The sequence below is a fragment of the Dunckerocampus dactyliophorus genome, chromosome 6 (assembly GCF_027744805.1).
Source record: "Dunckerocampus dactyliophorus isolate RoL2022-P2 chromosome 6, RoL_Ddac_1.1, whole genome shotgun sequence".
NCBI lineage: Eukaryota > Metazoa > Chordata > Actinopteri > Syngnathiformes > Syngnathidae > Dunckerocampus > Dunckerocampus dactyliophorus.
In genome coordinates, this window is record NC_072824.1 from 30,406,729 (window position 1) to 30,421,097 (window position 14,369).

Sequence of the window (14,369 nt, forward strand, 5' to 3'; positions counted from 1 at the left end):
AAACTGGGGTGTTGGAAAACCGAGGATTGACTGTCCACCCTATAAAAGGACAAGGCCTTGCATCTGGGATGCACGCATGCGAATGTAGACAACACAACCAAACAGCAGCAGAGTGCAACTCTCTTTATGATGCAAGGTCTGACAAATGCCTCGTAGTCATAAACTGATAACGCCTGTCGCTAACATTCAGGGTGATCTTTGCTATGTGCAAACCTCCCACCGCCTACAAAAAACACACACGCACACACACACACACACACACACACCCACACACTCCTTGCCATCAATAGGCACAGCAGGTGTCGCTCCCATAGATGAGCCCACAGGACCCCCAAGTCAGGAGGAATGCTCGTGTCCGCACATGTGTGCGTGTTGCGGGCGCTTTGCTCATAAAGGCACGTGAGCATCTGTCGCCTCGTCTGCCCGCTCATTGTCACTTATTCAATTAGCAGCGATTTGGTGGATTCCGTCCCAAAGGGGTGGGGCACAAGAGGAGACAGTGGGGGTTTCACTTGAGGGTTAGGGAGAAGTGGGCACCTCCTCCTCATCCTCCCACACACACACACACACACCATTGGTTGTTATTCATTCGAGTCGAGTCCCTCTCCCCCTCATCTTGGCTTTCATCGGAGGTCCGTAGAGCTTTATGACTTTATGACTGGTTGGCCACCATTGTGAGTGTGTGTTCTTGCAGACACGACAGAGTGCACACTCTTGTTCTTGTTCACAGTGCATGTGGTGATCACACTCTGAGCGCAGCATATTGCAAGCGATGTCAACAGTTGGGCGACAAATTTACAGCCCAGCCACAACTAGTCGGAAAAGAAAGAATGTATCGGGTCAGCTTTGAAGCGGGCCACATTACTGTATGGGCCCTGCTCGTCCCTCAGCACCGTGCCCCATGAAAAGAACAGCCTGTTATTACTTTTTTACAGACTTTACTGTCTTGGGGAGTTGGAGAGCTTTATAAAATATTTATACTTTTCCTCTGCAAGACCAGAGCGAAATGTCATTGTTAAGGGAATGTCATTAGTTTGACTAATATTATATTCTTCTTGTGAGGCTGCACATTTTGACATTGCAAGTGCTATTTTCTTAAATTAAAAAATCTATATTTTGAGTGGACAGATTTAACATGGAAATCTGGGGAGTTTACTTGTACTCATTAACTGTGTGTGATTCCTGTGGTTTCTTTAAAACAGAAGAAAGTGTTGTACTACAGCAGTAGCTGCATGGGTAAGGTGGGTTAGGACCAGAGGATTGCTTGTTTGGGTTTTTGGTGCAGTGCCCCTACCCTAAAGCAAGGCACTGAGTGTGGTCACAGTCTCTATCCACCGTTAGCATAGAAGCTTTCTAATATTATTTCTGAGAAAACATACTCATTATACCATAACCCTGGGTTAGGGTCTAACCTAGCCCTAACCCTAACCCTAACTCTAACCCAAACCCAAACCCTAACTCTAACCCAAACCTAAACCCTAACCCTACCCTAACTCTAACTCTAACTCTAACTCTAACTCTAACCCAAACCCAAACCCAAACCCAAACCCTAACCCTAACCCTAACCCTAACCCTAACCCTAACTCTAAATCTAACTCTAACTCTAACTCTAACTCTAACTCTAACTCTAACTCTAACTCTAACCCAAACCCAAACCCAAACCCTAACCCTAACCCTAACTCTAAATCTAACTGTAACTCTAACTCTAACTCTAACTCTAACCCAAACCCAAACCCTAACCCTAACCCTAACAGAAACCCAAACCCAAACCCAAACCCTAACCCATAATGTATGGCATGTATGACCAATGGCAAGTCTTTGGAAACATCCATTACACCCTTCATTCATTTCCATTGTATGGATCCTGTGAGGATTGAAGCTTTCTTGCTTCACCATCAGACATTTTAAATGACTTTAGCCTCTTAGCAGTCCAGGATTTCTAGGCTAAAACGCCTAAAAAAAGTCCAATCCAAAGTAACTGTGAAGCTGTCCTTGAACTATGGTTTAGAGGCATGGCACTGGGATCTTTTGAAAGCTAACAAGCTGGATTTTTATCCCTCAAAGACATAATCTACAGTAAGTGCTACTGACATTGAGGAAGATAAGTTTGAATACATTGAAAAAGAAGATTTTTTTTTAGATGAGCCTATTTTGGAGGTATAGACTGGAAAAAAATACTGCTTGATCCCATTTCAAATTTCACACTGATACTACAATAAATCTGCCAAGCACAAAAGCACAAATGTGGTGGTTATGTTTTTGCCAGCGTTTATCTGTTTGTCTGTTTGGTTGTGTTCAAAATAACTTGAAAAGTTGTGAATGGATTTGGATGAAATTTTCAGGAATTGTCGGAAATGGGATATGGAAGAACTGATTCAATTTCAGGGTTGATCGGGATCACCGTCTGGATCCAGGAATTTTTTTTAAAGGCTTCTTTAACATTACGAGATAGGACCATTTTCGGCATTCGTGCATATAACTCCACAAGAAATGGACAGAGCACACACAAAAACACAGGCCAAGTTTCCAACAGGTTCTAAAAAATATCAAAGACTGATCCAAAACATGTAGGATTATTATTTTGGTGTGAATCACACTATGGGGGGAAACTATGGCACTTGGCGGAGGTCTGCGCTCTCTGAGTGCTTTTCTGGTTGAGTATTTTAGTGGGTTTTAGTGGGTGTCAAATCTTTTTCCACCAAGGGCCACATAGTGGAAAATGAAAGGATGCATTTATGTCAAATATACTGTATTTCAAGAAAAAAAAAACTTTTTGGACATTTCAAAAAACCTCAGTTTTGTGATTAAGGTGAAAAGGCGCGCTACTAGTATGAACTTCGGTCTTTGCTTTTTTTTGCCATTTATTTTTTTTCCAAGTATTAAAATTTTCTTCTTAAATAACCTTTGGAAATATCCTTCTCGTGATATAATGCTTTCATTCCCATGATATTATCATTTTTTTCAATCTAATTTGCAAGAAATGTGGAAAATTAACAAATTTTGTTTTGTTTGTGTCTCATAAGATTACAACATAAAAAAAATCACATATTTTTCTTTAACATTTCTCCTCTTTGCTCCTAAAATTACACATTTTTCCCTTATATTATTATAACCTTATTCTTGTAAAGTTACATTTTCTTTCAACTTTTTTCTCTTAATATTTTTTACTTTATTCTTGTAAAATAACTGCAGATTTTTCCATTTTTGCTGCCATTTTGTTTTTTTTAGTTTTCGTTTTAAATGATATTTTTAGAATGTGGCACAGGGCAATAAAAAACAGCTGCGGGCTGCAAGTAGCCGCCCGGGCCGCACTTCGGACACCAATGACGTACAGTAATCCCTCACCACCTCAGGCTTCAAATTTTGCTACTTGAGTCTGTCACGGTTTTTCAAAAATATATCAATAAAGAATCATCGCTGTTTGGTTGAATAGAGCTTAGTAGTCCAAAATATGTAAATTTAAACAAATTTTACATATTTTTGCCTATTTATTCATTGATTAGTTTTCTATGCCGCTTTTCCTCACTTGGGTCGTGGGGATATGCTGGAGCCTATCCCACCTGACTTTGGGTGAGAGGCTGGGTACACCCTGGACTGGACCTGTCTGGCTAACAAGTGGTATTTCTTTGCCTACATGTGCTAAATGAACTGAAATACACATATAAGGCATTCAGAAGACACATTCAAAGACATCCTGATGATATGTGGTATTCTACACTGGTCACAGGGGTCAGTAATGTTACATTGATGAGACAATAGCCACTGCAGGAAGTACTGTACAGAACAGCAGGTACAAAAAAGACAAGAAACTCTCCGAATGCTGACGTGTGAGTCTTATTTATGTGCAAAATGTCTTATTTTCTCATTATGTCTACCTACTGGGTAATAGGAGTGTAAAGGTGACTTTAGGGGTGTTATTTCATGGATAGAAGGTTCTAATAATGTTACAAACATTGGGTCTGAAAAAAGATCATAAGCAGGTTTTCTATGCTCTAACTATGAAAATATTCAATTCATAAATAAAGAATCCTACTTTGCGGAAATTCCCTTCTCACGTTTGTGTCTGGAACCAATTAGCGGTGATGAGTGAGGGATTACTGTAGTGTATATTACTCAAATCTAAGTGAAATTAACTTTCCAATGATGTATAACACGCCTTGGTACGCGAATAAGGGGCGATGTAAAACCTAGGTTTCATCGTTGGCCGCCGGAATGTTCAAGGAGTAAACTAAGTCAACCTAACAGACCGGGAGAAATCTGGTAGAAAAAGTAGAAATCTGTGTCAAAAACAGCGCACAAACGTTTACCTGGTTCCTTCAGAGCTCCTTTAGCAAATGATTCCAGCGTTTAGCCTGGCAATATAAATTGAAAATGTATATTAATTAGTTGGCACTTCAGAGCCCTCGGCTCAATATCCCTTTGAATCACCTTGAATGGACCGCTGCTCTGTCAGAAGCAGGAAATGCCGCCACGGGAGACACAGCTACCACTTCTTGTACATCAGCCTTCTCCCGCACAACTTTGTCTTGTCAATGGCTGTGAGCATGTGTTTGTGTGTGATTGGCATGTTGTTGATTTGTTAGGGACAGCCTTTTCCCTGATGCCATGCCTGATGACTGACAGCTAATTTGTGATCCAGAGATTAGTGTTGTAGAGAAAGAACCCATTCAGTGACGCGCTTCAAACCGAACCGGGCCCATCCAGTGTGATTTCCTGTGACGATGCTTAAGTCACCCCGATAATTAAGGCAGGCCAAGCTTTAAAGCTTAAACGCATCATCTGAAAGATATTTGACAGTGACACGTGAAAAGCATCTGAACTTTTGCACGAGCGCGACTTGAGACAACATGCAAATCATTCTTGACGGCACATTTTCCACAAGTGTAGCTTGATGGCAAACTTGTAAAGCAGTTCAAGTCTGTGTGTTTCCACAGACTGGAAGGGGAAAACAATCAAAGCATTTTGTGGGTTACTTTATAATGTTTGAAGTCGGAAATGTTAACAGTGTATTACAGGAGTCTAACGCATAGCAGCATAAGTCACACACCATGTCGCCTAACTCAAACCAGGGATTATTGGAGCATGCACCACACACACACACACACACACACACACACACGCACACACACACAGCACAAACACAGCGTAACAAGCTCCAGAGACCTGCTGGCAGACACCAGACTCTGATGGGTGTGGGTTCAGTGAGAAGGAAAAGGGGCAAAGTAGCAGTACTGTTTTGTCTTAGTAACACAAAGCCCTCGTTGTTTCCCCTGAGCTCAAATTCAACAACCTGGATTGATTAGAGGCAAGAACACGAGCTGTAATAACGCAGACTTATACTTAGACTTCTCTGTTTCAAGCACACTCGTCCATTATGTGTGCAGGGATCTGTGTTTGCACACAGGCCACACTCTGGCAGGGGTCTGACCCTCACTCAAGTGTTATGTTTAAGTGTCCTCCAGTGACCCGCATCCTGGGGTTGCACCAGATTTACGGTTCTTGGGGTTCTGAGGGATGGCAGCTGTGGAATGGAGGACTGTAGGGGGGAGCTTGGTCGGGTAGGTGGGGGTGTGAGTGGAAGGGGCTGCAAGGGATACCAGAAACAGGAGGGTGAGGTGACAGGAGCGTGTAAAGGTGGAAGGTTGAACTATGTTGGGGGTGGATAAAGCCTGAATTAGAGGAACAGCGGTGAAGTGGGAAAGGAAGGGTTGAGGATTTTACAAATACAGTCAAAACCTCGGTTTTTGTGATTGCCTGTGAATATTCTCATTCATCCAGGTCATTGTATTCTCAGTGTATGCAGTCGATCGCAACTGGACTGTTCTGGTTGTCTTAGAAGACGTTTCGCCTCTCATCGGAGAAGTCTTCATCAGGTCATGCTCAAAGAACTGGTGCTCACAGTTCACAGCGGTGGTAGACTAGACTAGAACAGGAACTAGACTACAGCTGTCCTAGCTAGTCTGACTGGCGTGCGTCCCACCTTGTCTTTGAGCATGACCGGATGAAGCCTGCTCAGATGAGAGGCGAAACGTCTTCTCATACAACCTGAACAGTCCAGTTGCAATTGTTTTTTTGTTATCAAGTGTCCTTCAAAACTGAAACGTAGAGGTTTCGTATACGAAAACCGAATATTTTTGGCCAGAAGACGTAATATCAGTAGGCCGTACTCAATAAAAAAAGCAGAGATTTATGGCGTAACTGTGTTAGTTGGCAAAGAATTACAGATGATGTCAACCACTGATGATGTCATAGACGGGCGACGGAGCTGGGGCGCAATGACTTCCAGGTGGGAGTTGGGATTGTGTATAAATAACACGACTAGACTGAGTCACCAATGCGTTGGATTCTTTGTTTCGATTCCGATGTGGAATGATACTTGGGCAAACGGACTAGTTTCTTAGGCACAATCTTTGGCGGTACACTAACCGAGACATATTTTTGCCAAAAATGTTCATAGAAAACGTAATCCTACATACAAAAACCGAAGTATCACTCATAATAAATAGGAAGGCCATCAGAAGTGTGGAATTAAACATGAGAGAACCAGGGGATACTGTACTGAACGTGTCACGAAGAGAAGAATGGGAGGTTGTGTGGGAGGTGAAGGAGTAGAGCAAAGAATAAAATAGAAGTCAGAGACTTTGATGTTCAGGATAAAAAACACTTTTCACAAAACCTTTCATTCACGCACTTCTCACTTTTGTTTATTAAAAAAAAATATGGCTACGGATTGATTTATGACAACCTTGAGAGTGTGCGGATGCTTGAATATATTTGTGCAGAATTGAATTGTGTTCCCTGCGTGTGAGTGAGTGTGTTTGTGCGAGTCTGCTTGCATTATCCTTTAGTTTTACCGCACCTAAGCTCCACTTGATTTAGTCGAGAGGAAAAATGTCCTTGGGAAAGGTTATGGAGAAGCTGGCAGACGAAGTGAATATGGAGAATCATTTGTTTGCTGAAACTCTTCAGGACGGGATGCAGTCTTGCAGCAAACATGAACAAACTGACCACATCCTCTTCGAGTGGTGGTACTCTGCTGAGGAATGCCTAGCATGGTGCGTCACATTTAAGCAGGGGATTTGGGACGGAATCCAAACAGTGAACAGCAAATGTTCTGTCAGCTCAGCATGCGGCGAGATACAGAAGTAGAGGAAGCAGGCAGGAAGCCAGAGAGCGACTGCAATGCATGACTGATAACACAGAGGAGAAGAATATACAGGTGTACCTGGGTTTTCGTCCGGCCCAGTTTTTGAAAACTATTACCAAAAATATGTCTTGGTTATCGTATTGGCCAAACAGTGCCCAAACAAAGCGTTGACGCATTGGCGACTCTGTCTCTGTGAAGAATGGATAGTGGATCTTTTAGAGTTTGGACACTATGGACAGATTCAGGCCAGGGAATCCTTTTAGATTTCTTAGTGAGGGACGAAAAGGCTTTATGAGACGGCTGCAAGACGGCTGCAAAAAAGTTGCAAGTGGCAAAACTTTGATAAAGAAGGTGAGAAACACTAGTGAATTCAAGAAGAAGCGGTAGCAGAGTAGGAAGGTTGCGTCTGTTACAATAGGATTGTAATGTAAAGGTTCCTAGTTAAAGGAAAACAGCACTTTTTGGGGGAATTTTTCCCCACCATCCACAATCCTTATGCGAGGCATTACCACAAGTCTCTCTTTTCTGTGCATTCTAAAGATACAAAAACAGTTACGAAGCCTTCTGAAAAAACCTCCAAAAACCACCAACTACGCTCCTTTTACATTATGTGACCTGCATGTTAACCAAGCTACAACATTATTGTTATGAACATCGTTACGCCCGAAGAACTACGTTAGTGGCGTAGTGACACCTCGGCACGACTAGCTACTAGCCGGCTCACGAGTAGCTTCACCACACATTCGCTGGCAGCACAACACCTCAGGCCACTGCCGAAGGGTAAAGCTACATATTAGAGCTGCTGCCACTGCTGCTGTGTTGTTGTTTTTGAGTTTGGAAAAGTAAACGCGAGATATAGCATTCCTTTCTATGTTGCTAAATCAATGCGCCCAGGACAGAGGTTCTGGTCATGCTTATTTATTTATTTGTATTATTTTTCTGTATTAATGTCTCTTCTGTTGTTGTTGCTTAATTTATTGGTACATATGTTTCTTATGTTCTTATTCTTTTTCTTGTGTTTTCTTTCTTTTCTTGGGAGAATGAACAGAATAAGAATTTCGTTGCATAGTATAACTGCCTGTTTTACTATGCATATGACAATAAAACTCTTGAATCTTGAATCTTGAAAAGCACCAACATATGTCAAACTACTGTAAGTATTAAATGCTATCATGAATGTGCCTGTTACTGCATGGTGACAGCATGGATATAAAACCATAAAACTTTGTTAATTACTTGCCTCTTTTAATCTGTTTTTATATATATTATACGCACAGAAAAGAGAAAGACGTGTGTTCATGTCTCACATAAGGATTGTGGATTACAGGCAAAATTCCAAAAAACTGCAGTTTTCCTTGAACACGGGTTGCATTGGAAGGTTTAACACCCTAGTCACACTAGAGGTGGAATAAGCCAGAATGCAGTTGGAATGAAAATTTGTGGTTTATTTGTGCATATTCCAAGAGCATTCTTAAAATTCTGACTGCATTCTGAGTGCATTCCAAATATGAGGCCCCATTTTTGTGGCCGGCCCAAATGTTTTGAGCATGCTAAAAGCTTTCAAGGTGGATTTGAATTGGAACAATATCAAACGGCATGCGGAAAGTATTTTAACTGCACTTTGACTGCATTCTAAGTATTCTTACGGTATTCCAAGAGCATTCCAAACATTGTGATCTCATTTGAACAAAAAAAAAGAAACGCAGCCAGCTGCTGCTGAAACATCACTATTAAGCGTCACGTTATTTACATCACTTCATACGACAGACATAAAAAGAGCCAAGTTAACTCCATCAGTGGCTGCCTACTGACACGTCACCCACCATTGACGCGTTCACATCAATGTCACATCATGTCTTATTGCCAAGGAAAAACGGAGCAAAGCTTACAAATTTCAAATCCTCTCCTGAATGTTGCCGCAAATTTTGAAATGTTTTGATTCCGGCTGGTTCTGCTTGATTTGTGCTTGATGCTACGGCGGATTAAGGGAGACAAATAACAGACAATGAGATGAGACAGTGATTATATCTATTGCAGAGGTTTACAATAAAGTGCAAATGAGCAAGTGTACAGTTCTAACCATCCACTCTTTAAAGCTAACTTTGTAACAGACTAGAATTAAAACAACATCAGTGTGGCTCTTCCTTCCCCTTCCCTCTCCCTCCACTCATCACTGTGTTCACCAACAAGTCTTCTGGTGATGGGTCCTTTGCAAACAAAACGGCTCTTAGAAACAACTGGAGCCGGTTCTTTGAAGTGAACAAGTTGTCCTTTTTTTTCTTTTTTTTCTCTGTTAAACCCGCATGTCATCGGTGAGCACTTTGAGTACCGTGAAGGTATACTGTTTTAAGTGTATTACAGATGAAAATCCATTTACATCGTGAAAATGTGTGGTGCCGTCTGAGGAGCAGGAAGCAAAAGCCGAGGCACTTTGTATTTCCAAATGCCAATCTTCACTAGAGACTAGCAAAAACGGTTGTCTGGATGCTGCTTGTTCTTTTAGTTTTGCACATTTTAATTTATATTTACTTGTGTAATGTTTTCTTGACGTTGGGTTGTTTCACTGTAACCAGTTGGAAATAGTTGGAAATTTACAAATAATACACAAGGATTGGACCTTTTTGTCTAACTTTTGTCTTTGTTTTTGTGTTTTATAATTATAGTGGAACCTTTGTTTGCATCATTAATCCGTTCCATCAGGTCCGATTCTGACCAAAACGTACTGCAACCAAATCTATTTTTCCCATTAGAAATAATGTAAATCCAGTTAATGCAGAATTACATGCAGAAAACAATTCTAAATGCATAAACAAGATCATGGCTGCAAAATCACCCACAATAAAGACAAATAAAGTGCCAGCATTTTGATAAAGATGGTCCATCCATCCATCCATTCATTTAGTCTCAGCAGGGAAGATGAGACTTCCCGGTCCCCGGCCACCTCTTCTAGTTCCACCGAGAGGACACCAAAGCATTTCCAGGCCAGCTGTGAGACATAATCCCTCCAGCGTGTCCTAAGTCTTCCCTGGGGCCCGAGCCACCTCAAGTGGCTCCTCTCGATGTGAAGGAGCAGCGGCTCTACTCTGAGCCCCTCCCGGATGAATGAGCTCCTCAACCTATCTCTTAGGGTGAGTCCAGCCACCATACGGAGGAAATGCATTTCAGTCGCTTGCATCCGCAATCTCATTCTGTTGGTCACAACCCAAAGCTCATGACCATAGGTGAGGGTAGGAACATAGATCAACGGGTAAATTGAGAGCTTTGCCGTCCGGCGCAGCTATCTCTTCACCACATTGGTCCGGGCCTGCGACCGCATAACTTCAGACTCTGTGCCGATCCGCCTGTCGATCTCATGCTCCAAACTTCCCTTACTCGTGAACAAGACCCCGAGATACTTGAACTCGGGGGCAGGACCTCATTCCCAACCTGGAGGGTGCAATCCACCCTTTTCCGACTGAGAACCATGGCCTCGAATTTGGAGGTGCTGAGTCTCATCCCAGAAGCTTCACACTCAGCTGCAGTAAACGCCCCAGTAAACGTGGAAGGTCACAGCTCAATGAGGCCATCTGTACCACATTATCTGCAAATAGCAGAGACGAGATCTTAAGGCCCCCGAATTGGACTCCTTTGACGCCTTGGCTGTGCCTAGAAATTCTGTCCATGAAAATAATGAACAGAATCGGTGACAAAGGGTAGCCTTGGCAGAGGTCGATGTTCACCGGAAACAGGCTCGACATATTGCTGACAATGTGAACAAGGCTCCTGCTCTCGTTGTACAAGGACTGAATGGCTCGTACTCCCGGAGCACCCCCACAGGAAACCATAAGAGACATGGTCGAATGCCTTTTCCAGGTCTACAAAGCACATGTAGACTGGTTGGGCAAACTCCCATGTACGCTCCAGTACCCTCACAAAGGTGGAGAGCTGGTCCAGTGTTCCACGACTGGGACAAAAACCACATTGCATCTTCTGTAGCCGAGGTTTGACTAACAGCCGTACCCTTCTCCCCAGCACCCGGGAATCGACTTTCCCAGGGAGCTTGAGGTGTGATCCCTCTATAGTTGGAACACATCCTCCGGTGACCCTCCTCAAAAAGGGGGACCAGCAACTTGGTCTGTTAATCCAGAGGTACTGCTCCCGACTTCCAGTGTTGAATAGACGTGTCAACCAAGACAGTCCCTCAACATCAAGAGCTTTGAGGAATTTAGAGCGAAACTCATCCACCCCCACAGCTTTGCCATTGGGGAGCGTTTTGACTACACCAGATGATGGACTGTGACTCAGCCACAGTGATGGAACTGGCCATGTTCTTGTCCTCAGACTCTGCTTCCTCTCTGGAAGGTATGCCACTGGGATTGAGATGGTCCTCAAAGTATTCCTTCCACTGTCCGACTACATCCTCAGTCGAGGTCATCAGGTTTCCGTCCCAACTGTAAAGAGTTTGGACTGGGCACTGCTTCCCCTTTCTGAGATGTCGGACGGTTTGCCAGAACCTCATCGACGCCGACCGAAAGTCGTGCTCCATGGCCTCACCGAACTCGTCCTACCCCTGTGTTGAATTCTGATTGGTTTAAGTGGTTCTCACAAGTGTGATGGCACTGCTTTCCATCCTCATTACTGTCAGTCATGTCAGAGACACTGCGTGTCACTCACTCTTGCATGTGGGAGACTTGTACTTTTTTCCCCAATCCTCTGCAAGATCAGACATTCTTATTAACCGTGAAAGCAATCATTTCCCATCTGTGTTTGACACCGTATTGGTTTGATGGAAAGAAAGCAGCAAGATCAAATGAATGTCAAAAAATATATAATTTATATGCTAAGCAATGGGGGGATGTGAGAAGTCAATTATGTGTAAATTAACTTTTAAAAATAGTAGCAAATACGCAATTTCAGTTCCCAAAATGAAATGGCTCTATCCTTTTGTCAGGGCAGAGTAGGAATGGGATTTCTTTCAGCACATGAACAATCATAAATGGAACGTACAAATCATCTGACAAAACCTGACAAGTCTTTGTCTTTTATTGCCGCCTCCTCGCCGCTAACAAGCAATTAACTCACCTCTCAGTCTTTGCTGCACCCAAGAAAAGGCAAATACAAGGAGGTTTTTAATTCTAGCAAACTCCAATAGAGAAACACAGAAGAGGAAAACAAGTGGCTCCCAGCAGCCTCATCGAGGAGAGGAGGGAGATAACTGTGAATTGATAAAAAAACAAAAACAGTACATAGTACATGTACACATTATAGTCTGATTACAGAAAAAAAAAAAAAAAAACACATTTGGTTGATTATCCTGACCTCTGCGGTACCTACCCCCCTTTTTAACGGCATCTAAACAGGCATCCATCATAATTAGTCAAATGAATTCCTACATGTAGCGCATCATCATCATCAACACCAGCATTCACGCTTGATTGCTTTAATATACGCGAACAGCTACCCCGCATTCGACAGCTCTCTCCCACACATTCCTCTTCAGCAAGCACACAACACAGCCTCTGAGGGGTAGCAGCTTCCATTTGGAATTAAAACAAGACAGGACATGCTGTTCCGCTACGCTAGTCAATAACCATTATTTCAACTTCTCACCTGCGTGCAAAGCCGGCTCCTGTGGTTAATGGTTAATTTATTCTGAGGAGATTCCACATGATCACTCCAATAATTGAGACACTGAAAAACATCATCTGCAATGTGGAGTTTTTTGTTATTGTTCAGCACGTTGCACACTTATTACATTCCATCACGGTTATATGGAAAGTCATGTCACAGTTGAAACAAGATTTGAAAGTTGCAACAAGACAAATCAAACAACAGCACAAAAGTCTTGGAGCATGGCTCTTAATTAGTTACTTTGACCTCCATCATGGCAGCTGTGCATAGTTGCGTACATCGATACAATATGGTGGAACCTCGGTTGGCGTGTTTTTTGGTTTTCGTTGAAAATTTACGGCACAATTAGGCCTCGGTTTGCGTGCATTGTCTGGTTAGCGTACAATATGAGGGGTGTCTTGTCCTGTTGTTAATACACTGCATGAGTCCAACTGTGTTCTTAATGTATTTTTAATCACAAAACATCCTTCCTTTCACCAATTATAGTTTAACAATTATAGTTGGCACTTATAAATGCATATAAATGAGGAATGAAAGGGATAAATGGCCATTTAATTATTTCACTCCCAAAGACAACCCCTCCAGTTTAAGCTATTTTAGACAATTTTGACTCATCTTTCAAGGCACACAGAATATTGTGTTCTATGGCTATATAAACATGGAACCTACCAAAAGAAAGATTGAACTCCTGTCTTTCATCCGAAAAAAAAATGTTTCTACCCCTCTTTAGTAATCAGCAGTAGAACATCGGTATGTTTCAGGAAAATAGCAGCTCCCGACTAAAAAAGGGAGAAAAACAGCTTTTTGTGAAAAGATACATTTCAAGCATAACTTTCAATTTGACAAAAAATATTTTTTGCTTCTGTGACAGCTCAAATATCTCAACAACTATACCAACACAAACTACACAAAAAATGGGTGGTTTTACATCAAAATAACAATGTGTTTAGAAATATAACACCGTGAACTATTTACTATTTACTGAACTATGTGTGTGCACGTGCGTGTACGTGTATGTGTGCGCGTGTGTGTGCCTGTGCATGTGTTAAAATTACCATATAGTGCGTAACCTTCTGCACGCTACACCCCTCCACGCTCTCTCACTTCCTCCTTCCTGTCATGTGTGATTCTTCCATTGAAATGGCCGTGCCGCGCTCTAATCAAATGCACTTCTGCCACCTTGTGGCTGTTTTTATGGTTTAAAATTGCTCTAAAAGTGACATCCATTAGTGGGGAGTTGTGTCATCACCTCTTTTTGCCTCTTGAGCAAAAAAACATAAAAAGCGTAGACATACGTTGTTGGGATCGGGCGTTCGGGTTTATAAAAACGTCTAACTACGTCTTTGGTATTGAATTAGTTAAGGTTACGTTTATCTTCATTGAAGACGTGACTGGTCCCAAAGACACTTTGTGGCAGCGAGATCAACCACCACCACCTCCCTTTATATGTATTTCTATACATTTTTTTTTTATTGTTTTCTGCATGTAATACTATAATTAAAATATTTACCTTTCTGGAACGGATTAAATGGATTTACATTATCGCTTATGGGAAAAAATGATTAGCGTCCGTTTTGGTTCTGGAATTAAATAACTGTAACCAAGGTTCCAC